This window comes from Vanellus vanellus (genome assembly GCF_965231255.1).
Source record: "Vanellus vanellus genome assembly, chromosome: 2".
NCBI classification, from domain to species: Eukaryota; Metazoa; Chordata; class Aves; order Charadriiformes; family Charadriidae; genus Vanellus; species Vanellus vanellus.
The window spans coordinates 121,532,668-121,557,043 of record NC_138906.1 but is presented as its reverse complement, the minus strand read 5'-3'; positions in this window follow the sequence as shown (position 1 = coordinate 121,557,043).

Sequence of the window (24,376 nt, the reverse complement as noted above, 5' to 3'; positions counted from 1 at the left end):
AGCCTAATCATTTGCCTTAGATGGTATACAAGGTAAACAATAGGTCACCAGCATGGATGAGGTACCTCTAGGGGTATTTTAGTGTGTGGAGTCTTGTAAGGTCACCCATACCTAGATAATCATATTAGTGACACCATGCAAGGCCGGTATTGCTTGAGGAACAACATCAGAAACACTGAATTCGAGTATAAGTGTAGCAGAATTGGAACTAATGAGGAAAAAAGCAATTAGGAGATAGTTTTATCTTTGGGAGGAGTTTGGACATAGAATTGGTGGTGTGAAGGAGGCAAAAAGGTGAGTCCAGAACTTGAAGAAATGGGCAACATGATAAAAAATCATGTGAAGAACAAATGAGCCTGAATCTTTAGCTAGTATGATTGTGGACATTTATGGCTGGGAATGGATTTGTGGACACAAGACCACTGGGACACCAAAGGGAAAACCCCTTGGATTACCCACTCAATCAAGCTTATGCCCAAGCAACTTGGAGTGGAAGGGTGGAGTAAAGATGGAGTAAAATTACTAAGAGGTGTGGGAGGGTAGATTGATTAGTTTGTAATTCAGTAGTAGATGTGATTCATAACTTTTAACATTAATTCTTAGATTTAAAATTATATGTTAAGGTAAGCAAAATTATTAACTGTAATTTAGCAATTGTAATGTGTTTATTAGTTAATTAGGTTATTGATTTTAGAGCTGGTTTATTTGCTTCTCAATAGTGTGTTTCTTAATCAATAAATGCTTTTGTCTCTTAGATAGTTACATCTCAAGCTTACAGTCTGAAGGGATAGAATTAGACTCTGAAGTAAGTGCGGTTCCTTCACTGGGGAACCCAGCTACCTGTCAGTTCTGAATTACATCTCAGCCCTTCAGTTATGTAGACAAATCATTTGGAATGACTGGAGTTAAAAGATGAATCCCACAGAAGATAAAAGATGAACCATCCAGCACCAATTCAGGCACAAGGCAGACATCTACATCTCTTGACAGCATTGAGTGCAGAGCAACAGGATAAAAGACCTGTCCCAGAAATAATCAGGACATCGAGGTTATGAAATGACCTGAGATAACAGATGTCGGCTTTTAGAGCACCACCAAACAAGGATACGCAAAGGAAAAATGCAGTAGGCTGTATTTCCTTCTCCTTTATCACAGCAGGACTTTTTTCAAGTTTTTGAAGGGCTGCTCACTTGTCATGGAGAAAAGTCTAAAGAAGACTCATCAGATGATATGTAATAAGGACAGAGCAGGCAGTCATCTTTAGACAGTGAGGTGACAGACACACATAATTGTGGTCTGGCCTAGCAAACCTAATGATAGATGTGAAGCTCTAGAAGCCAGTTGAAATTCTGAAAGCTTGAAAGGAGGGAGAAAAGACCTCTGTAACAACAGAAGTGTGCTAGTTTCTTTCCAGTAGATCTGAAAAAAGAAAGAGGGTGTAGGCTACTGAAGCACAAAATACGCTTCAAGATAGGCTGCGATAAAAAGAGGAAACAAAGGATCCTTTAGATGTTGGTGATTCTTAAAAGAATGTATAGGGCAAGGATGCTAAGAGATTTGAGTGTTGGATAGAGTATTGGTTGTGTGTAAAGGCTGTAATTCACTGAATTTGCCCTGTAAATTACAAAGTCCTGGCACTCATGCAGACAGTGGTGAATAAATACGCTTGAAGAGAAAGATGGTAAAGGAAACTTCTCAAAATATAGCATCCCAATGAAGACGACCTAACTGTGCTAGTCATGATCGTCCATCACCCTTTTAGGGATCCTGTGGAAAGGATCCCATTTGCAATGAATTGAATATCTAATCTACAAGTAATAACTTCCCAGAGTGCAGACTGAAAGGCAGGAGATGAAAGTCAACACCAGAACTTGGCTCCACAGAAGAAAATGGTAAATCATCCCTTATCTGTGAAGAAAACTGTGGATGGAGGGAAAGCATGTTAAAATATTAAAGCCTACCAGCCACAGCACATGGTGGGATGTTGGAACACAATTCCTGTACACTACACATGAAGAAAATTACCTGGTTTAGGAGCTCTTATGCTCTTGCCAGAAAGCGAGATGTCTTCTGCACATGAGTTGTCCCTACTGCTACCTTCATGCACTGGTGTTGATTTTCAAAAATCCTGGAAAACTGTCAGAATTTCAAGAGATTAGAGGACTGTCAACATAATTCTAACATTAGATAGGCAAAAGAGGTGACCCAGAGCTCTGTATATTGACATCAGTAATGGAAGAATAATGAAGAATGTGCAAAATAGTGGAAGTCTAAATTAAGGACTCTAACATAAAAGAATTAGAAGTTAAAATGTAATTTTAATGCCAGTTAGCATGGTTTCAAGAAATGCATGGTTTGCAGACATCTCTTTCTTGTTGACAAGATTATAAGTCTGGTTGTTATAGTCAGTCACGTTGATAAATGCATTTGACTTAGTATCACATTCCATTTTGATTTAAAAGCTTTCATTTTATGAAATAATACAGTCTATACTCAGTCTATACTCAGGAGTTCACAAATTAGCTCATTGATAGGTAGCAAAATGAAACCTGTGAATGGGGAGATATCAGTGTGTCGTAGCAGCTATGGCAGGGCATAGTTCTTGTGGGATCAGGTAGTCATAAGAGATCTCTGACTTGACTTTCTGGCCTGACCTCGGACATGCCTCATCTCTACTGACTTACCCAGCAATCGTTGGGCTGTGGCTGACTCTGGTGCCATCACTGGACCTGCTCTGCTCTTCTTGCTGGGATATACCACAGGGCTGCTTCCTGCAAGGGTGAGGGCACTGCCATGCCAGCCGTGTTGTCACCTCTGGCTCCCAGCTCCCTGAACACTGCAGTGCAGCCGGCCCTGCTGCTCCCTGACACGATGTACAAATTGTTGTTGACCAGTTTCTCTAGAGATGTTCTGCTGACATGGTGCTGCACTGCGGACTAAAGATGTCTCTTTTCTAAAATTGCAGAGATTTAATTGTCTCCTTTGCCTGTGAAAATGTATAGGTTGCATTTCTTTCAACGTGTAAACATTTCTTTCCATTCCACACCCTATCCAGGAGGAGGAAGAATGGGACTTGTTCATTTTGGGTTTGTTTTTTTTTCTTTTTTTTTTTTTTTCTGGTTAGTTTTGCCTATTAGTTTTGCATATGTGATCAAAATCTATACATGAACAAGAAATTGCAGATATGCTTGATACAGTCTTTTGTTGCAGTTGTAATTAAAGGTATTTCTTGTGGGCTGAGAGAAGGACAAAAAGATAAAGGGAAAACATAAATAATATCTAGATAAAAACAATATAAATGAATAAAAATATGAGAAAAAAAACCAACCTAGCCGTAGGCAGTAAATTGTTTTAATGTAGTGGATGCAACCTACAGGCTGTCATCATGGGGAACACCTATGCAGGCATAGAAAAAAAGCAAGCAACTTTCCTCTGAATAAGGCAACTGATGTTCCTCGCTCACCAAAATACAGCTACGAAGGTGGTCCCTGGCAGTGTAATAATGGCTAAAATTCCTGCTGGAGGCAAACTGTACTGCTTAATATTGTTATTCTCTCTCTCATGTCTTTGGAGACACCAATCAATGAGGATTACTTTGATACCGTAAGCTCAGTATTATTGTACATTAATACACTAATGGTACTGTATCATCTTTTTATGTCCTCAGGCAGCACCGGGGAACTAGAGTTGTATAAAAATAAATTAGAAGTGAAATTTAGATGCAAAACTAAGGAGAAGGCAAAAATCTCCAAACAGAAGACAGAAGCAGCTAGCTACGAACAACAGACTCGGCAGAGGGAAAGTAAACGACCTACCTAACATTTAAAAGCATCTCAAAGGAGAGACATAAAGTTAAGACCACCAGTCCAATTAGTTGGTGTACTTCAAGGAGATATTAAGCAGCCAAGGTCACAGGTTCAGTGGGAGACCCTGAATAGAACTCTATTTTGTATTACTATCCCTTTTTTTTCCCCTCAAAACAGAACATTGTTTTAAAGTAACATAAAATTAAATGTGGGGGAAAAAAAAAAGAAAAAAGATTATTTTTTGGGGTGCTAAGACATTCATCCAGAGTCTGGAAACAAACTTTTTCTTAATTTTACTGGTACTGCAGTGTCTTTCACAGGCTTTTATTAGTTGACAGGTTAATTACTCCACTAGTGGAGATCTGGAGCTGCTAATGGCCCACTGTGTCCTGCACTCTTTGATGACTCTAACCCCAAAAGCAGTATGGGAACTTCTGAGTGTAGGGATGAGGTTTGCATGTGGCTCTGTGGAAGCACTACGTCTGTACTGAGGGGCTCCAAACCATGAGATGTAACCAAAACAAAACATGGTTAGTGTCTTACAAACTTAGGAAGTCCTGTCTGTAAGTCCAGTCTCAAAATGATGTTACAACTGTATAAAACGTGTTTTCAAAAACGTGAACAGGACAAAGTCATGCAGTTGTATTGTAGTGGATCAGCAGGACTGCTGCATGCATGGAAGCCATGGTGAGATAAGTATCTTTCAAAACCCAAAAATGATTTACTGGATGGCATTTATTCTTAAGTATATTTTCATTATTTATTCCTGAGAGAGCCACTGAATTACACAGTCCTGATGCCTACACTTTGCTGGCTCATTCCTAAAAAAGAATCTGTCTTCCAGGAGGGTTTATAGTGGATTTCTGCAACTAAGTCGGGCCAGACGATAACTCGGTGGTTCTCCTTCTTCACAGCACATACCAATAAGGAGACCTCAAATGCTGAGACTGGTTTGGAGCTGCATGTGAGCTGATTAGCTGACCTGTACACACATCCTGATTGGTCAGACTGCTGCTGCTGCTGAACTGATGAGCTGCACTGCTTGCTGTCTCTGCTCTATCTTACCTTGGGTTTCAAAAAGCCTGCAGGAACTTATTGTCTTTGAGACTTTTGTTGCACTTTCAAATGTGATTGGAATTGCCCAATAGGCCTAAGAACCACGGGAGGCATAAAGAAGTGGAAGAAAAACAAGTACACCAATGTGTACATGCATATTTAGTAACCAATCTTTATAAAAATATGGCACAGACTCTCAAAGTGTAGATGATGGAGAGGCTTAACAAAGCAGTGTTTAAAGTTTCCAGTTGAGCATCAGTAAACCTGCCTTTCATACTTTTCTCTGCAATACATTACCTGTGTGGTCAAGCTTCTCTGAGTCAGTCATACAAAAGGTGTATTTCTCTGTTTCACAAAGTATTCTGAGGAAAAACACGGGCTGGCAACTGGGAGGCACTAATGTTGGTCACGTATGTGCTGTATGGTATGCTTTTATATGACTGGGACTGTAAATTTTACCTATTCACATACAGACATATCTGAGAGAGTTCAAATTAACCAGTTTAGTTAGCAGTAGATGTATAGCCATAAAATCATACAGCTACCTGTGGGTGGCCACAGGCATGTAAATCTCCAGTAGTTATTCACTGAAAAAAACTTTGTGCTAACAGAATGGCATGCTGCTACTTGTACCTGAGCTACTAACTTACACTGCTTGATAAACACATCATCAAACGCAGACTGCGTGCTGCTGTGCTTAAGTGCTTCCCTCTATTGCAATTGTTTTCCAACTTTCAAAATTAGCAGCAGTAATTATGCCCCCCAAAGTCTCTTCTGAATACACAAAGTGCACAATACTCGTTTCCATGTGGTCATATATGACCCACAGCGAAGTGGACCCTAAATGCCTCCTGGGCAGTTGAATCTTCTGATACATATGTGCGTACCTGGAGTTATTGCTACTGGCATCACTAGTGACAGCAGTTCACAGGCAAAAGGAAATTTGAAAGTCCTATTTTTTAGCACTTATTCAAAAGAAAATTTGTCCTGAATGAAAAAAAAATAATAAAATGAACATTTCCAGAAGGAGAGGAAGGAAAACGTACATAGTGCTCTAAAATTCTCTGTTTTTAAGCCCCAAGAGAGAATGAACACTCCCTTATCTGTGCTAGTGCTCCTTCTAACCTGCTGTGTTTTTGATACATTAGTAATTTGAAACAGAGACTCTGCAACTGAGATTGCAGTTTATTTTAATCCTCTAATAAGTAAAGTTTTCAAAATTTCAGTAGTAACTTGAAAAATATTATTCTAGTTTCTCAGCTATCATTGCTCATCTTCAATTAACCTCTTAGTGCTGCTCTGTTTTAATTTTTGGGAAATATGAAGAGGTTCTGAGCTATTTGTCCATCAAACCCACCAAGCTGAAGCTGTGAGCCATCTCCACAGGTGCACTGTCTACAATAGGAAGTTTACCAAGGGATACAGAGAAACCATCACCCATGTGAAAAGACTCCAACTGCCAGGAGCAGGTTAGTGAAGAAAACATTGGGGAAAAAACCCCAACAAACCCACCAGAATGAAATATGGTATTTATGTATTTATTTATTTATATGATATTTATATATTTATTCTAAACATCACTGTTCTGATCTGAGTTTCTGCAATGGTGATGTAGCACGCGACAGGAAGGATTGTTATAAATCAGTGCTGAAGTTATGCTACTATTCTTAGAAGCCAGTGTGTTTAATCCACAATAGTCAATTTAACCACTGTCTGCTGACTTAGTATTCTAGTTGTGAAACTGATGTTTTGACAGCATTAATTGGGTCTTTGCTTTAAAATAGATTTTATGTAAATGATATTTAAGGTAAGCCAGTTGCATGCTTACAGTCTTCTTGCCCTTGAAAGGAAGTGTTCTTAAGTGTCAGAAGTTGTAGTATTTTTTTAAGATAAAGCTATAAAGAAAAAGAGATTTTTACTCTTTCTCAAGAAATATGCCATAAGTTACACTATAATGGGATCTAGAAACCTCGATATGGAAGTGCAGTAACTTGATGTAACAGAGAGCGACAAGTAGAGGTCAGGTAGCATGTCGAACGCAAGTAAACTTCCCTAACACTTGTCATCACAGGTGTGAGAAAATTGATGTGTTCATTTATACCACATTAACATCTGTTGCCACAGTCCTTAGAAAAAAACACAAAATCAGTGTATGAAGCTGGATGATTGTATGTGACAACTTAGAAAATATTTGTCAGCTTTAGTCATTGTCCTATACAGAGCATGAAATTTACAGAGCAGAAGTTGAAGCATCCCATGCTGCTGATTCTGGTCCTGGTATTTACTATAAGAAGCAGAAAAACAGAGATGGAGCAACAGCAAACAAAGAAATAAAAAGGAAGACATATAAGGTATTTAAACTGCATGGAAACTGAGAGCCTGGAATTTTAATGGCACCATTCATTTTTTGATGTGTATGTTGGTGATCTTCAGGGTCACAGAGTTATCTCTCTTGTCTTACTGCTTGTGCTCTTAAGCTGTGGGGTTTACAACTTACATTTTAGGACCTGCACCTCCCTGTACATGACTCACTTTTTGCTATTCTTAGAATAACTCTAGATAAAATACCCATTAGATGACAAAGTTATAGATAACACGGACTTTCAGCACCAGTGCAATTGAAAGCCATTTAGAGATGGAATAGATGCTTATTTCACTCCAGCAGCAGACATGGTGGGGCCCTCCATTTTGGTTTCTGAAACCTTGCCAGGGTAGTCAGACCCTATCAGTGAGAGATGATAAAATAATGGAAGGAAAAAAAAGAGGGGGTGGGGATGGGGAGGTGAAGAGAAACAACTGACCTTGGCTAAACTAAACACGTTGGCTTGACAGATTCCTGAACATTGTTCAAAACACTTTGTTTCATCCCAGCGTGGCTACCCCATAAGAGCCCTTTGTGAAAAATTAGTGGTCATTCATCCAGAAACATTTCTAGACCCTGACTCAGAAGTGTTGGCATCAAATATGTCTAAACAAATGCAGTGGCTGTGAGAAAGGAGACAGGATGATGGTTTTCTTCTGCTGTAGGATACTTTGTGATGTGATAATGAGGTGCTTTTTTTGTAATAGGCCATAGTACCATGTAGGTATGAGAATTTCACACACCAGCAAATTTCAAAGAACTGTTTTCAGTATTCCAGGAAATTAAGTGATAGAACAAGGCTTTTTACTCAGTGTGCATTCTCTGCTCCCACAATGTACACCTCTAATGCAATTTACCAGTGAATTAAGCATAAGATGTGATTTATCCCACCAACCTAATATTTCATGTTAGTCAGTGGGGTGACTGCTTTTATGGCTTAACTTTATAATGCCATTATAGTTGAGCACACTTCTGCCTTAGCAGTATGCTTAAGGGGGTCTGTCTTTGATACATGTGTATAGCTCTTATTAACTTCAAGGACCAAATCCTTCCTCGGTGCAAGCTCCCTGTTGTCAGTAGAGCATAAAGCTGGGTTCTTTGGCCCTCATGACTAAGCTTTTGCTGTCAGCTTTTATAGAAACAAAACTTGCTAAGGGGACAGAAATTTGCACAACTCCTGCTCCCAACATATATCAGTGGAAAAATGGGGGGATTAGCCCCTTTCTATTTCAGGATGCCAGGTTTCAAAGCACAAGTTTTGTCTTTTACTTTAGTGCATGCGAGCTGTATTGAATTACATTACATGATATAACCGATACTTCAACTGGCTTTTGATCTCCATGTAACTTGGATTTCATGAAGGAAACACAATTAAATCAACACAGAACAGTAAGAACATTCAGTAGCCGTGAACTAATCCCACTCTGGTTGCAGGCAAAGGGATTTTCTTGTTTTTTCTTCTTTTTTAATTAGATTCTATAGAATCAGGGATTACTGTACTGTAGTTGATTTTTTCCTGCAAATGACCCCATATTATTTTTAAGGGGAAGGAGTGGAATTGGCTCTTCTTATTTTCCTATTTACAAATCTGCCCAGATTTATCTTCGCAACCATTACAGGCAGCACCTAGACAGTCTGCAACTTTTTCTGATCTCTCATGCACCATGACATTTTACATTGTTAGGTAAAGGTAATACATTCTGTAGACTGCTGTAATATTGTTGTGGTACTGAACATGACTTCAGCACACAGTTGACATTCAAGAAGGATGGAAAGTTTCCACGCTGTCCATGCTCCAGTCATTTTTTTAATCATTACTGCAGCCCTATCTCCTTTTATGTGTGTTATGGTTTACTTTGTAAAAGCTATCTGTAGTATATTGGAATTGGATGAAAAATAACAGTGTGCTAGTCATGAATTTCCCACAGATCAGAACCTATCTGCAAGCATTTTGGAATACCAATTTCAGGGCGATATTTTGCTGCCGAATCTTAAAGGACTAAAGCACTTGCTTACAGAGTCTGATATGACATGGTAAAAGAGAAGGTCACTTAATGTTCATGAAATCATTATTTATGTTTATATAACTGCAAACAAATTACTGGGTCCTGGGGTTTGTGGGGAGAAAAAAAAAAGCCACATCTTGCAAAAAGCTGTCTCCAATTTAGATACAGCTGTGAAGAGATCAAGGTCTCAGACAGGCTAACATCCTAATGCCTTATTAAGAATTAAATAGGTAAGAGTTTGATCCTTGTGGAAAAAAAATAGCAGCTGGCATAGGAGACCAAATAAAATCTGTAGGGATTTTTTTAAAATTTCATCGTCCATGTTCTTTAGGAAGTCAAAATTGTTTATGACGGTATTTCCTATTGGCATTACACTTAGGAAATAATTAATTAAAAATTAACAAATGAAATTTTTTTTTTTTTTAAGTTGTAGGAAGAGCAAATAATTGGAGCCCATGGCATAGATAGCATGAAAGTTCATAGCTCTATTTTACAGGATCACTTAACACTGTGAAAAGAGCTTCTCATCAAAATGGAAAAATAATGCTTTAAAAGGATCTGTTAAATGAAATTAAAGAGATTAGGAAGAAAATACTGATAGGTAGAAAGAACAAAGAAGTAGCAAAAGTGGCAGGAAAGAAGTGGGGAAAGAGGAATCGAGATATGACAAGTGAAATGGAGAAAAAAGGGAAGAATAGAAATTTTATAAAAGGGAAAGTGTGCAAAAATAAGAACAAAAAGAGAGAAAAAGCAAAGACTGAGATACAATAAAGAGAAAGTAGAAGCTAGAGAGGTTTTCTTTCATGCTTCCTTACACACTATTTGGGAAAACTGCTATATAGAGGCAGACTGGGCTTGCCCAGCTGCTATTTCCAAACATTTACTAATGAGTGCCCAGGAACGAGGGAATGGCTCTTTACCTTCCACTCTTCCCAGAAAGCTGTCCAGGATGGCTAAAATTGGTGTAGGAGAGGAGTATTCCTAGGAAGGCAAAAAGATAAATGCGTACAAAAAAGCTCAAAGTGGGCCAGAAAGACCATAGTCTGGCATTGTAACTGCACAGTGATGCATTGTTCATCCCCAATAGTAAGTAGAGTCTATAATTACAGAATCACAGAATCACAGAATGATAGGGGTTGGAAGGGACCTCTGCAGATCATCCAGTCCAACCCCCGTACCAGAGCAGGTCCACTTTAGAGCAAGTTGCACAGGAGGGCATCCAGGAAGGTTTTGAATGTCTCCAGAGTCAGAGACTTCACCACCTCTCTGGGCAGCCTGTCCCAGTGCTCTGCCACCCTCAAAGTAAAGAAGTTCCTCTCCATGTTAAGATGGAACTTCCTATGCTCAAGTTTGTGCCCATTACCTCTTGTCCTATCACTGGGCACCACTGAAAAAAAAAAAAAACCTGTTCCCATCCTCCTGGCTCCCTCCCTTTAAGTATTTATAAGCATTGATAAGATCCCCCCTCAGTCCTCTTCTACAGACTAAACAGACCCAAGTCCCTCAGCCTTTCTTCATAAGAAAGATGCTTCAGTCCCCTAATCATCTTTGTAGGCCTTTGCTGGAACCTCTCCAGCAGTTCCCTCTCCTTCTTGAACTGGGGAGCCCAGAACTGGACACAGTACTCCAGATGCAGCCTCACCAGGGCAGAGTAGAGGGGGGGATGACCTCCCTCGACGTGCTGGCCACACTCTTCTTGATGCACCCCAGGATGCCATTCGCCTTCTTGGCTGCCAGGGCACATTGCTGGCTCATGGTCATCCTGTTGTCCACCAGGACTCCCAGGTCCCTTTCCACAGAGCTGTTCTCCAGCAGGTCAGCCCCTAATCTGGGGCTGTTAGAGATAGATAGTGGTCACAAGCAAGACTGGAGAAAATGTTAAAGGAAATTAAATAATGAATGTCAAGAGTAAAGGGAAAACAGAAAAGACAAAACATTAGGTACACCAACAGTTTCCATTTACAGAAATTCAGATGAATCTGAGAATAATAAAATATCAGACAGGAGAATAACTTGTTATGTTTTCCTTAAAAGGATAAACTTATGTGAATGTATAAACTAGAAGTCTTGAAAAAGCTGTATCTTCTCTTCCTTTTCTCCCCCTTCTACTGCATATTTTATTTTAAGAAATGACTGTGGGGCTTTTAAATATACATACAAACTGCACAACATAACTTCAAATGGCCCCTGAAATCAGTAAGGAATTGTACAGTATGTTGTCATTTTCTTTTATTTCTCTCAATTTCCAGCTTCACTGGATTTTAACAAGAGTCTTAAATACAAGGATAACATAACAATGCAGCACAGATATCAAAGTCTCTCAATCTCAGGCATCCCTCCCATACGAACAATGTCATCTTAAAAAACCCACCTCAATTAAAACCTTCAACTAAATAAAATATCAGTTTGTAGTCCTCTGGCAAATTAATACTTTGGCTTTCCACATGCATTCTTTAACAGGAGTCAGTCTTACGTCTCTCCAGGGATTACTGGAGGGATGGAAGGAGGGAGAAGTACCTTAATATGGGCAAGAATGCCCTACTTGCTTTGATATTGGGTAAATGGAGAAAAGCATGCTCTGTTTTCTGAATACTGAGCACATTGTTTTGCATCGCATCCCTGCAGGAGTTTCACATGATTTCATTGGCAGCTTCAAGTCCCCAACCTGTAATCCTCAAATCTCTATATCTCTGCTGCTCCAGAGCTAGAAGACTGGTATCTGTTTGCAAGGACTGAACATTAGTCAAGACGTGTCACCACTGCGAGGAACATAGGGCCACAGTGGCATTCACTCAAAAATGTGTCCTCTACTGGTAGCAATTTTGGAGGCTGGCCATGTAAAAACATGGGTGTATGTGTGGGGATGGCATTTATGTCAGGGCATATATCAGCCTTCCTACCTGTTGGAAAAGGGAATTGGGATATAAAAACATAACACAGAGGTGAAGGCACTTGGTGTGGGGTGGTGAATCCAGAGAAATCTGCAATGTCTTAATTCTAGCTGAACTCAGTAGGAGTTTCAAGTATACACGTCATGTTGACCAGAAGAGGCAGGTGTTGATTTCTGACCTTGCACATACTAATTGTCACATCAGTATTTTTGGATCATGTTCATCTATTTCCCCTTGCTTCCATGCCAGCATAGGTATTTACTTGCTCTGACCTCAGCATTAGTTTAGTTTTATTAAAACTATTTTGTCTAAAATCAGAAACTTTCAGTGGAAGTTATAATTCTTGCTATAATGAAATTACTTCCAGTGACATTTTACCTGAAAGGGGATTTGAGTTTAAGAGGATTGCATGATAATCAAAAGAAAATATCATCTCCCCGGATTAGCTTTGTCTTATGAATGCTAAAATTGCTGGACTGTGGCATTTGAAAAGTCAGGTACAGTCAACACTTAGATGACTTGTTTCTGTGTTTCCACTCTGAACATATACATGGTTTTAAAAATTGTTTGGGTTTTTTTTACCCACAGAGCGTTGGCCTCTACTGACCTCGATGTTGAGACTGATCTGCCGCTGCATGGGACACCATGCAAAGTCCTTACTGAAGGCACTTTTCAAAGGAAGACAAGAAAATGGAGTGTCCAGTTTTTACTGCCCCTCTGTTGGAGATGGGTCCTGATTTCAGAGAAATTCCAGCCTGACTGAGAGTCCCCACAATCTAAAATACCATTTCAAGAACGGTCGCTCAATCCGTCCATGTCGCTTGAGTGTTGTGTTAAGCTTTTTTTCCTGAATAGCATCTTCCGTAAGCTCATGCATGGATCCCTGTGTGAATCAGGGCCCAAAGGACAAGACAAACAGTGAGTAAAGCACACAAACAAGTAGGAGCGCATAAGAGGGCAGGTGAACAAAAACAACAGGCGAGATTGACTACAAAACAGATGATGTGGAGCGGTGACCAACTTTCCACCTGTCTTGCCCAAATCAGGTGGCAGCTTTAAGCACACATCTTGCAGAGGCACATAAATATTGTAGAAAGGAGAAGTCTACCACCAGGGTCAGGCTCTTCCACATCGCGTTATGCTCTGCAGGACTGCGTTGGACGTGGTACATACACCTTTATCTGCCCTGCCAGGCAGACAAGTGAACCGGCATTTCCCAGTCACAGCAGATGAACTCTGCACAGGGATGGGTTCATGGAGGTGAGGATGTTAGGTCGGCTTTGCTGGGACAGAGTCCTTGTACCTTCCCCATCCCCCATACCTGCCATTAAAGACAACGTGAGACGCTGGCTATGCAAAACACAGTTTCTAAGAAATACTTGTGCACAGATCCCTATGCTAGCCCCCTAAGACTATTTTGGGGACTTGACTGACGTTGTAGGCCTTCTCCTACTGTGGCAGGCTGGTACCAGTTTTCTTTGGCAGCCCTATCATGCTAGATAGCACCGTAGCTATATTGCCAAATTGGCAGGGTTTGCGAGTGCTGTAAACTTTTATTCAGAAACCAGAAAATTTCTGAATAAAACACAGATAGGAGTACCACCTGCTTTTGGCACTTTAAAAAGTGAGAGGGAATATTTATATATTGCCAGGTCTGGTTACATGCATATCCCTGTGGGTAATAGATAGCAGATTTGCAGCAGAAAATGTAATTGTCACTGATGAAGGTAAAAACAAAACAGGGGTGAAAATGTAACTGAGTCATGAGGGTGTAAAGGAAAATTTATATAACAAACTTTTTTTTTTAGTTTTTATTTCTGCATGTTATGAACTTCAGATTTACAGGTGATTATGTGCTTTCAGTAGTGACGTTTCTCCTGGGCAGTGGGAGAGTGGAATTGCCATCCTTTAAATTGCTCTTTAGGATGTGTATTTCAGTGTACAGGTGTCAAATACACACATATACATGCACAGGGATAAATAGTCTGAAGAATTTTTAATTTTTTTAAAAAGGTCTTTTTTTCTCTAGTCATCTTTAAACCAACTAATGCAGGTTAAATTTATCTTTAACATCTTCAGAAACAAAAAATATTTGGTATTTAACCAGTATTTGTCGAGGTATGTGACTAGATTTCAAAACCGAGGCGCAAGCAAACTGCCTATTTACTCAGTTTCATGTGGCACTTCATGAACTCCACATGCAACTATCCAGTTATTCACTTCGGATATTTGTATTTGTATGTTAGGAATATGCCAATATATGTACATTACTTTGCTTATTTCTTTGAAAATTCAGACTAAGATCGAAAGAAGGATTGATGTATCTAACTGTGATTCATTTGGCTGTGATAAATCTTGATGTCAGTTGCTATGGGACAAGTTTATAAATCACACAGCATGGAAGATCTTGTACAGGAAAATTCCTTTTTGTTTCTCCTTTTAAAGGAATTTTGCCTATACACAGTTGTAAAGTAATACACACTGAAAGGTGTGTGGTCATAAAGATTAGAAAACAAAGTGAAAAACACATGTTGGGAATGAAATTACTGGTATTTATTTATTAGAAGTAGTATGAACCAAAGAATGAGGAAAGAGGTGGTTATCTTGCCTGAAGAAAAAGATGAAATCTCTTTACTACATATGAGATGTTCCATCCATAACTGGGGACTGCACAAGAAGGGTGAAAAAGGGGAAAAGTGCACAGCATTGATATAGATAGACAAAACATTGGTAGGCATTACTGAGAAAGAGTGGACAATGTGTTCAGAAAGGTTTAACTTTCAGAGGACTGAAACTGCTTCCATGACCATCTCAACCCGTGGGTATGCCCAGAGCAACCTGGTGACAATGTAGACCTGTAGATAAGATGATGCTTAAGTAAAGTGATATCTTTTCAATTCAAAATTAAAAAAAAAGAAATAAATAAAATGTTCCTGACATTCTTACTTCTAAAACAAAACTATGGACAACACCAGAATTGATAAGAAGCCTTTATAATTTATTTATGGCAGAGAATATTTGACCTTGAAGGATGAGACTATGTGGGGAGTTGTGTTGTGAGATTTTTCTTTGTCGTAGATTATAATAATGTTCTCAACCTCTTGTCATCCTCTGATTGCTTTTTTCTAAACCCCCTGAGACTCACTGGTTGAAAAGCAGTAGTAGATGTAAATGTTAAATAACAATATCCAAAACCAAAAAGAGTTGTTTTTGTTTTTTTTTTTTTTCTGTTGACCTATGTATATTTACTATGGCAAGCAGTGAACTGCTTAATATAGAGAACTACTTTTTAAGTTAACCTTGTTGATAGTTTGGGTGGATATAGAATTATGCTGAGTAGGTATAAGTGTAGGAATAAATTCCTGAGAATGTTTAAGAACAGTTTACGGAGACTTTTATTTTTCAGTAACACAGTTTAGATACTAACTACTACTGCAGTTTGAAGTGTAATCTTATAAATAAGATCACTTGGGTGTTAAGACTGCTAAACCTTTACAACCGATGCTCAAAAAGCATACCACAGTGAGGGCACTTTTTTTTTTTTCTTTCCATACCTAACTTAAAAGCTGCTTCCAAGAGACTAGATGGTGAATTAGAAATATATTAAATAAAAAACAGGAGAAAACTGGCCTAAATAAGTTCCCTTGCCTCCTGTTTGGAAACCGTTGTCCCAGATGTAGTATCAAAAGCCAACAAACAATGACGATATTGGAAATAAGATGATGGGTCAGAGCTCTATATCTAGCTGTTCTGAAGAATTAGGTAGCTTGATCTAGAAGATCTTTCCGTAGCAGAGAATAAATTGTACCAAATATCAAGTGGATGTTCTGCATCATTATGAACTATACGCTCCCAGTGAAAAAAAAAAACCTGCTTCCACCATGATTGGTAGGTCCATGCTGCTGAGAACTGCTTTGTTGGCAGTCATAACAGGCTTCAGTTCCACAGCTGTCTGGTCACCATTTTTATTAAACTACAAAGAATTTGGTGCAAGCAGCTACTCTACTTAGATTACATGGATGCTCTTTTGACAAAAAGAAAAATCTTGCCGAAAACCAAAACCATTTGAAAGTCAGGTTTTTCTCCTATAATATTAGCTATTGTAAAAAAAAAAAAAAAAAAAAAAAAGAAAAGGATTGATGGGTAAATATGTCACACAGCAAATGTAAGAACCTTCCCACATCCTTGCATCTGTTTGTTAGAGAATTTTGAAAATACTTTAGAAATGATAATGGACTATATAAATGTTTTGAGAACTGGTTCCAAAATTAGGTTGATGTAGAGGATTGCAAGTAGGATTAAGGACTGGATAGTAAATCCTAATTACATGTACTGATAGACATTAATCCAAGAGTATACTAGAAAAATTTAGGGTTTTCAGTGATTTTTTGAAATTCTAAGGAGGATCGTTGGCCATCTGAGAATTTAAACCAAAAAAAAGAAGCCATCTTTTATGAAAAATAGTTCATATTACTGCAATGCATATAAAATACAGTTGGAAAAAGTCATAGATATAGACATGCCAATTTACTGGTTTTAGTTGAACATAATTTTGTAGTTTGTTTCAGAAGGACTTTATTCAAATTTATTTCTGAAATTAATGGTGCTACTGTAAAACAACATAACTTCCAAGCGACTTCATTTTTAAGTATAACAGGATCACAGTCCCAGATGTGAACATTGGATATTATAGTTATTTTTTTACAGTGCAACTGTTTGGCACAAACGCGAATTTGTCACTGGTGTTGTTTACTGAATCATTACAATTTTTGTCATGAGACAGAGGTATAACTTTTTCTGCCTCATCTGTTCTGTGAAGGGTAATATAAATGGTACTACTCTGACCTTTTTAGTATTCTGTAATTTGATTCGCTTGCCATTCCTATCCTCTTCTGTTTGTAACCTCAGCAACCTGTGACTAAAATGGACACTCAGTCAAAACACAGAATACTGAAAAGGTCACAGAAGCAGAATTTACTGCATCTGCTTCTCAGGACACACTGAGCAGTAAAGCAGTGGTACCTGATTCTGATGATTTATTTTCATGAGGACTGAAAAAGAGGCAATCTAGTGTCCTCGTGATAACACGTCTGGCAGGAAAAGTTCTGCTTGTACCCACGCTGTAATGGTGAACAGAAATCAGCCCAGGACACATACTGCTTCTTTAATTTCTTTCTATTTAAAACACCAATAAATTCAATAAGGCATATTTTCAAAGTTTACTGGCCTTTAAATTATTTTTCTTCTTCACTTCAGTTGAGTGGAAAAGTAAATGAGGTGGGAACTGTGCAGTCTATTAAGGCAACTTTGTCAGGACAGAAAAAAATCATCGGGCAGCTAATGTAAAATGTTTGTGGCGTGCAAAGAATTCCTACTAAAGGTTTTCAATTTCATGTATTCATGCTTGTAATGCCTCGTCTTATAAAGTCTTACATTTTGTGATTATGTACAAAGCATATTTCTCTGAAGGAATACAAAGCTGGCAGCCTTTTACAGTGTTTTCCCATGTGAGCATGAATAGTTTCCTTTCTTCAGTGTAATTTCCCCCCCCCCCCCCCCATCCAAATCATGGTGTTGCCTAATTAAGGTGTTTAGCTCTACAGAAATGCAAGCAGGGAAAAATTAGGCCTGAGTATTTTGCCTAATGAATGAACTGCAACTAAGTCAATATTAGAGTCAAAGATTCTCCATTTTTGTATGGTAAATCCATAAACGCTATAGCACTGTTTTATTAGCTAGGAAAAGTAAGATAGTTTATTAGGTCTGAATTTGCAGATTGTGCGTTGGGTCTTTTGGTTTTAGAAATAAAACAGTAGGTGTAGATGGTGATTGGATGTACATTTAAATGAACCAGTTGTGGTGTGGTGAATAAGAATCAGATGTTGTAATGTATTAGCTGCATATGTATATTGAATTGCTTGGAAAAACAATAAGCAAGTAATGTAATGGTATTTTTAATGAGTGGACCGTTCGGAGTCTTTCTCAGTGCAACAGGCAAGGCTGTGCTTCAAAGAGTAAACAAAGTGTAAGTGCGTGCCCAGGTTGTGTCTACGGCAGCTGACAGCAGTTCTCTGCTTTCTGAAGTGCATTTGCTAGTCCTTATCCTCTGGTCATCCAGACTTATTAGAGCACACCAGAGTATCCTCCCAGCCTCTGCATTTGCATTTCCTTCCAAAGGAAGTCTGTGGAAGAAGGGTTTCCACTGAGGTCTCATTCCCACACCAGGTGGGTGACCAGGAAACCCACTGAGGGAGTGGGATTTGAAGGTAACTCCTGAGTAGAGGTAAGAGCTAGCTTGATCCTACAACTTCATTACTTGATGAAAAACAAGAGCTTTGAAAATATGCCAAAACTCAGAGAGTTTTGTAGTCAGTAGGAGTCTTTCCATTCACTTCAGCAATATTGGAGCAGGTATCAGGGGGATGACAGTTGCTTTCATTTACTGAGATTGCTCACAATATCAGTTGCAACTGCAAGAAAACTTACTTGACAGGACATATGTGACCCTGTTACTGCCTTTCTCAAATACCAAGTGTGGCAGCCTACGACCTGTCAGGCACAGTGAAAATAATAGCTGTCTCCTCTTTCTCTTTTAGGTTTATGTTAAATTGATTATTTATTGGCTTGAAGTCATGTATGTTATTTTTAAATCTATGAAGAATACTCATTTGACATACTGAACCTAATGGATTTTATGTAAATAGAAACACCTATAAAACAATATTTCTAGATGTATGTGTATAAAGGAAAAGGATGATGACTATACCTAAACAGTGAACTTGTTAGTAATGTTTAGTTATCTTTTTTTTTAAATGATAATTTTTGTCTGAATTGTAGTCCATCTGTTCCTCTGCCAGTCAATCTCCTTACAAGACCTTTAAAAACAGAGGCATCAAGCAAATTAAAAGTTTATTAAAAATCAGTACTGAAAAGAAGAAATTAATATCCTTATTGACAGAAGACACAACATCTATCTCTGCAAAGCTTGCTAACCATGCACCAAGCAGCTGGTAAACACACAACTTAGAGACAAAGCACATCACAAAAGAATGCTTTGAGGAATCCAGGAAACATCTATAATTTCTCTATGAGACGGTCTTAGATCTTCCCTAGCTTGTGATATTGCAAATAGGGGCATGTTGTATAATATTCATTAAAAAAAAACAAATATCAAGTTTCCTTAATTGTACTATTCATAGAACAACCTTTAAATCCCCACACCATATCTAACTTTTGTAGCAGAATATGACAATGTATATCATAAATAACCATCATTATTTGCTTGTCAAACTGTTCCATAGGTATCAGCTATTAGTCACTGTCAGAGGGAGGATACTGAGCTATATCAACTCTTGGTCTGACCAATATTTTTTGCGTGTCCTTATTTTCACTTCGATCTGAAGGAAGGAGGTTAAATCCCTACATTTCTGTCACCATTCTTTGGTCACCTTAACAAAAACCTGGAAAAACAAACCCAATTTTCTTCCTGACATGAAAAAAAAGATTAAAAAATTGTTAGCTCCTGTTCTTAGCTCCCATGTAGGAAGGGAACAGAGAATTTGATCACTGAGACTAAACGTATAAAATAAAACCAAATTAATACATTAAATTGCCAAGAAAGTGAATAGTTCTGGGACATTGGAACTTGATTGTTTATGCTGTTAAATTGATGGAAAAACCTCTTGCATGGTTCTGTCCTGGGCCAGCTAACGCTCTCTAAACAAATCCTGATCATGGCTGGGAAATAAGCACAGGCCTAAAAGGCGGTTAAGGCGAGGAAAAGAGAATTTAGTAGTGCAGACAGGGGCCATTCCATGCCAGCTGGCTTCAGTGCCAGCAAATGATCCCAAGTATGTTTAATTTACTACTCTAGTCACAGCCTAAGTGTCCAGGACTAAAAATAAACACATTCACTGAATATTTTAACCATGCAGCAATCCTTATTTACTACCTCCAATTACCTTCATGCTGCACAGACTTCCATCTCAAATCCGGGGTCACTGTTTTCTAGAAGACAGAGAAAGCAATAACCAAACAACTTTTTGTTCTCACAGGAGTGTTGCTGATGCATGCTAAGAATCTAATCCATCAGACCACTTATTCAGGGAGGCATATAAAGCAACTAGGAATGTTGCTGCTTGTGGGTTGAAAGGATTTTAGTGTGCTGATGACACACAGCTTTATATTTCAACAGTCAAACGCACATCGTGGTGCCTCATTTTAAATAGACCGTATGTACAAGTGAGTTGGCTGATGGTTTATCACAGTATCACAGTATGCTAGGGATTGGAAGGGACCTCAAAAGATCATCTAGTCCAATCCCCCTGTCGGAGCAGGAACACCTAGATGAGGTTGCACAGGAAGGCGTCCAGGCGACTTTAGAATGTCTCCAGAGAAGGAGACTCCACAACCTCCCTGGGCAGCCTGTTCCAGTGCTCTGTCACCCTCACTGAGAAGAAGTTTCTTCTCAAATTTAAGTGGAACCTCTTGTGTTCCAGCTTGAATCCATTACCCCTTGTCCTATCATTGGTTGCTACTGAGAAGAGCCTGGCTCCATCCTCATGACATTCCCCCTTTATATATTTATAAACGCTAATAAGATCACCCCTCAGTCTCCTCTTCTCCAAACTAAAGAGACCCAGCTCCCTCAGTCTTTCCTCATAAGGGAGATGCTCCACTCCCTTAATCATCTTAGTTGCCCTACGCTGGACTCTCTCCAGCAGCTCTCTGTCCCTCTTGAACTGAGGGGCCCAGAACTGGACACAATATTCCAGATGTGGTCTCACCAGGGCAGAGTAGAGGGGAAGGAGGACCTCTCTCGATCTGCTAACCACCCCCCTTCTAATACAGCCCAGGATGCCATTGGCCTTCTTGGCCACAAGGGCACAGTGCTGGCTCATGGTCATCCTGCTGTCCACCAGGACCGCCAGGTCCCTTTCCTCTACACTGCTCTCTAACAGGTAGCTCCCCATCCTATACTGGAACCTGGGGTTGTTTCTGCCCAGATGTAGGACCCTACACTTTCCCTTGTTGTATTTCATTAAGTTATTCCCTGCCCAAATCTCCAGCCTGTCCAAGTCTCTCTTCAGTAGAGTTGAAAATAAGTATGTGGGATTTGTAGAGTATCTTCAGTAGAGTTGAAAATAAGTATGTGGGATTTGTGAAAGCTGGGAAAGTTTTTTCCGTGTTTTCACAGCTCTCTTTTAATTGCACATGACAATGTTTGTAAATAAGCCTAATTTCAAATGAAGCTTCCAATTGTTTCAAGTGAAAACGTCTGGTAGGCAATGCAAGAAATTGAAGCCTTTCCTCTAGGATTTTGCCACTGTGGCCTATGCCTTCACCACCTTTGGAATTTGGTTATTCAGCACAATCTGTTCAAAAGATCAAACAAAAGAGTCAGAGATAAGCATGTGGTGTTTATTACCTGTACTGTATTAGACTTATTCATTACTAGGAGTTGATGTGTTATCGCCTTCCTCTTTTTCATTTGTTGTCAGTTTTAAATGACCAGAGCATCTTCTTCTTGGGCAAATGGTTGAAGCTCTATCTCATATCAAACTACTCCCCGTGGACCGGAGGCCTTGCTGTTGTGCAGCTTTCCAGGTTGGGTCTGCCTTTTCATGGAAGGGAAGGGTAGCTAACAAATTGGTCTCAGAAGGGGTTCCTTTCTTTTGCATTGTTGACTAAAATATATTCACTTTCCAGCCATGCTACAGCATCCACCTGTGGGACACAATTATTGCTGTCTTTTGATGACAGAAACTGGGACTTGTAGAAAAGAATAATTTGTTTTGCTTTCTTTTTAAACTCTATTTTGTTGGCTAGTTATTATGGAAAACCAGTCATTGAAAAGGATTTGCAGTCTTTAGACAATGCAAAGTGCTTAATGCAAAGTGCTATTTTGTGACTTGAGAAAGTAATGGTGTAGTATATGTGATTTTTCTGTACCGAAAAGCCTAAAAATATTGACCTTTTTTTTCTTGTAAAATATAATTTTGTCAATCAAAATATTTTATTTGAATATTTCTGTATCAACAAATGATTTCATTTTTGTTTTCATGCTGAAATGTTGCTTTTCTGGAGTTGAAGTGTTTCATTTCATAGAATCATCGAATGGTTAGAGTTGGAAGGGATTTTAAAGACCATCTAGTTCCACCCCCCCTACCATGAGCAGGGACACCTTCCACTAGACCAGGTTCCTGAAAGCCCCATCCAACCCGGCTTTGAACACTTCCAGGGATGGGGCAACCACAACTTCTCTGGGCAGCCTGTTCCAGTGTCTCACCACCCACACAGTAAAGAATTTCTTCCTAATATCTAATTTAAATCTACCCTCTTTCAGATTAAAACCATTTCAATATGTTGAAATAGAACCATCCATATGATCCAGAGGTGAAACAGACAAATGGCATCCTGTGGTATATGCTGTTCGTGTTTACAACACAACAAGCATCCTGCCTTGCTCAAAGATCTGCTAAGACTTCATCAGCAATTTTGTGCATGATTTTGAAGATCCATATTCAAGAAAAAGAAACTAAAAATAAGAGAGCTTCAGGAAATGGTTATGGGAATAATAAAAGAAGGAAGCTGATATCATGGGAGGAAAAGAAAGGAGCAAAATGAAACCTGAGTAGGCATAAAGGAGATCAACACCAGTCAGGTAGAAGAGACTGTTCTATGGTGAACAAATAGATAAAACAAGTTTCTTCAGGCTGGAAGAAGGCAGCTAGCAGAGATGGTGTAACATGTTGGGGGTGTGTTCCATTAGGATACTCATCAAAATAATACGGAAAAAACTTGTCACTTTTTTTAAGGCAGAGCTCAATTATGTTCATTAAACCACAATCGAGGTTCAAAGTGCCAAAGTTTTACTATTAATGGATCTGTTATGCTCCTTTTGGATTTCTCTGTCAGTGTGTATTGTGTTTTGAAGGGCAGGAACAATGTTACTCTTCCTATTCTAGTATTATTATTAAATGGAAAAATTTGAAGCAGAAAAAACCCCAAAACTATTACAAACTATCTTATTAAATGGGCTACTCTTTATGTCCTTATGTCAACAGAAACATTCCTATTTACTTCTGTGGAGCCAAACTCAGCTGAAACGTGAATTTACAATAGCTTGAGGTTAAAGACAACATTTTCCAACTTGAATGTCTAAATGCAGGCACCAAAGTACCTAGCAGAAAGTTACAGCAGTGGCCAACATTACTTTATTGACATTTAAGTTTGAATATTTTTCTGTGTGGCTTGTTCAAGCTGACACTACTGATCTGAAGCATAGCTAAAAAACCTTGATTTTTTGTCATTTTATGGAAACTGCATTGTGTCATTACACAGTCAAATTCTGAAGTTTTTATGTACTTGTAAAAGTCTACACTTTCATCACACCATTGAGAGCATGGCCACTGACATGAACGTGAACCAAATAACTCCACTGCATTAATAATGGGAGGCAATAATTAGGATTGCTGCCTCATTCTAATTATAGTCAGCTGTTTACATCTAAAAGGAAGTTAGAACAGAAACACGGTCTCTGAGTTATATTTACAGAAGGAACTGATTAACAACTGACAATGGAAAGTGCTCATCCTCTACGCTATGGATACTCCTATTCTAACAAAATGTCAATTATAATTGATTGCCTAGGCAGTGTATACCACTGCTGTTAAAACAGAATGAGCTACTTGTTTTGCCTACAGCTAAGAATTCTGACATTCTGACAATCCTTTAGATACTTTCCTAGAAGAAAATTTGTAGGGTTTTACATTTGACAAGTATTTTATTATGTTCTCGCTTTCTCAGCAACATATACTTTCATCAGTTTTATAATGAACAACTTCTCTGAAAGGCATTGTTCATTATGAAAAGTGTTATTGATTTATAGTAATACAGAATAAAGACCACCATTGTTAAAGTAGTTATGGTTACCTGGAAGAGACTTCAGTCTCTAAAACTGGAAAAAGGAAGAGGAAAATCCACATTTTCTTTGGTACAACATTAACAATCAATTTAAGAGGTAGTATTTCAATACAAAACAATATGGTTTGGTCTTATTTTCATTAATGGACAACATGATGTCAACATAATTTTCAGGTAGACTAGGGGTATTATATCCTCAAAGCTCCCCTTAACTTTATTTTCATTTTCCTTTATGCTTTGTCATATCAGCAAAATTGGACTTTGTACTCTAGAGAAATGCCAGAAAATCACATTTTCTCTAGAAAATAGATATAAATTAGAAATTTATTA